We start from the raw sequence: 2,793 nt of genomic DNA on the forward strand, positions 1-2,793 counted from the left end.
GTTCCGCCGCGAGAGAGGGCTCCTATCAGGCGTGCGGTGCCACCCAAAGGGCATCCTCAATTACTTTTAATCTCCTGGCCTTCAGCGCAACTTTTGCGCAACTTTTATCATTTTCGTGAATTCGCGAATTTTAGCCAATTTCCCGCAAAATTTGGAAAAAAATAATTATAAAAGTTCATTAAAAACACCGAAATTTTCTTCCACGACTAAAATAACTACGCCAAGGGGGACAATTCGCTCCTTTGCACTACGGGGTGCCCGGCGCCCGCCGCCGCCCTGTGACCCGGACCGGGTCAGGTCGGGTCGGGATGATCGCCCGACTCGTCGCCTGAAAACGTGTTTGTTTTGAAACAACGAGTCGGGCGCGATCAACTCGTGCCACAATAGCCGCTTTGCACCATCAATCTGGCGAGCAAATCGACCCAATAGTCTTGTTTGGACTGAATCATCTTCTAGTCTAGCTAGATCTAGATCTAGAGTAAATCAATCGTCTGATTACTTAGCTTGCTTGGTTCCGTAGCACCAGATAGTAGATCTAGATAGAGCTAGATCTAGTATAAAAATGTGTGAAAAACTTTAAGTCTTAGGCAAGGAGGGTAAATCTAGACAAGGATAGATTCATCCAGAAAACGCCTAAAGGGGACGTTCAAATAATATCATCTTAATTACGCCTGGGGAAAAAAAGGGGGGGGGGGGAATCTTTGACTCCTGTAAAAGTAAAGTGTAAGAAAGAGGGGGGGGGGGGGGGGGGGGGGGGGGGGTTGAACCAATGTAAGATTACACTTTATTACACTTTTGTAAGGTGAAAGAAATAATATAGGAAAATATAACTTATGACAACATATCTTTTTTTCAATAGCATAAAAAGAGAGTAACTTAAACTACACTATTCACTTAGAATAAGTTCGAGCGGTAAGCACTGCATTGTGACGATACAGTGAACCTCGAGCGGCAAGCACAATATAAATATAATGTCATCTCGCACTTTATACACTGGTAGATATCTGGGCAACATGACATGTAGGTCTAGTCTAATTTTGATTACACCGGTGCGGTTAAAGTGGTAAAATGACACCGTAAGTTTTTCTGAAAAAGTTCCGCTTGTACCGTATTTAATTTTTATGTCACATGTGTGTATGCATGTTTTTCATGAATACTATAATTAATAATTTAAAAGTAAAGCGCATAGAAGAATGATTGTAACCCGGATTTGCGCAATACAAATGTCATATTATTATTATAAACGAATAACGTAATATTATGGGATTTGAGGAGGGGAGGGGGGGGGGAAGAGTTTTTTTTAAGTGTAGGGGAGGGGGGGGCAAAAAGTCCCAAACAAAGTGTAAGATTATATTTGGACGGCCCCAAAACCACAGTGGTCACACTTGCCCCACGTCAGCGAGAGTTTAAGGACCTGACGCATGTGTCAGGGACACACTGTTTTTGTACACCATGTTACCTCCATGCAGTTTTGTTGGGTTTTTTGGGTAGACATTCACATTTAACTTCTGATTTTGATTCAACAAAACTCATATTGCTTACTTTTGATTTGCAATGAGCATAGCAACAATGTATTCCAATAGTTCCGTTGCATTGTTTTAGCTATACATGTCTTGCAACTTTTCTTGCAACTTTTGCTAATTTTTCTTGCAACTTTTTGCAACTTTTGCTATTTTCAAATGCAACTTTCTCTGAGGACAGATTCCCACAAGTAGCCCTCAAGAAGCTCGTGCACAACTCTGGACTTGTGAACAGGCACGTTGTCATGATGCAGGATGACGCCGTCTTCAAGCAAAGCGGGTCTTTTCTTTCTGGGATCGCAGGTCTCAGCTTGTCTTTGAGGACGAACCTGTAGTAGTCACCATTGACAGTTACGCCAGGTGGGACTAGCCAGCTCACTGTGATGCCAGTCATGTTGAAAAAAAACCCAATGTGCATCACCTTTCTCCCCATGTGTTTTCTGTGTGCACTTCATCTTTCATGACAGACCTCCCACCTTCAACCTTCCTTACTGTCTGATTTGATGGGGCATTATTCCCTATTACTTTGTATAGATCACCGTGGGTTTCTACTGCTGACTTGCCGAGAAGAGTTGAACATTTGATCACAACTCGGACATCATAGCATGAGACGGTTGCACCAATGTTTTGCTCAGACATTTTCCTCAAATTTGCCTTGGACAAAGTACACAAGAACATCACACTTGACACGTCACTGCTCTATGACCGGTTCACCAATGCACTTGCAATTTGGTGTTGATGTTTCTTAGACATGATGTTATGACTTCAAAAAATTTAGTGACTGTTGGTTGCTTACTTTTGATTTTATGGAGGAGGGAAACTTTATTCTGAGACAGACCTCGTATCTTACCGTAGGAGGGTGCAATATCTTTGCTAAGCTTAATCATGATCTCAGCAGGCAAACGAAATTTGGGAATAATATCTGTAGACTACATATTGTACTCTTGACTTGTTGGAAGTTAGACAGCTGTAGCTTGCAATATACATGGCGCCATTATTGCAACTTTTAGTGGAAGGCCTAATGCAAACTGGTGCGTCATGCTACGAAAATGGGGACAAGGTTGAAAACGGGTTGTTGTTGGGTTTTTATACGCCATACAGAGAAAAACCATTCAACGGACTTATCTAAAATTAATATCAGACAAATTCCTTTTAGCTTCCAAATATTATGTTCAAATCTGAAAAGCAAAACTTCAGTATGGAGGAAGATATTTTTACAAAACAAGTTGTGCAGGTTGTTGTTTTTTGTGTTTGTTTTTTATTTGGGGGGGGG

General features: G+C 41.5%; 1 protein-coding gene across 1 annotated transcript in view; it reads right to left on the minus strand.

Annotated features, from left to right (window-relative positions):
- The window catches only part of LOC101863612 (NADH dehydrogenase [ubiquinone] 1 alpha subcomplex assembly factor 2), a 9,474-nt gene that overhangs the window by 5,742 nt on the left and 939 nt on the right, over nucleotides 1–2,793 (minus strand). The gene's annotated exons all lie outside the window — the stretch shown is intronic.

The sequence above is a fragment of the Aplysia californica genome, unplaced genomic scaffold (genome assembly GCF_000002075.1).
Source record: "Aplysia californica isolate F4 #8 unplaced genomic scaffold, AplCal3.0 scaffold00630, whole genome shotgun sequence".
Classification (NCBI taxonomy): Eukaryota; Metazoa; Mollusca; class Gastropoda; order Aplysiida; family Aplysiidae; genus Aplysia; species Aplysia californica.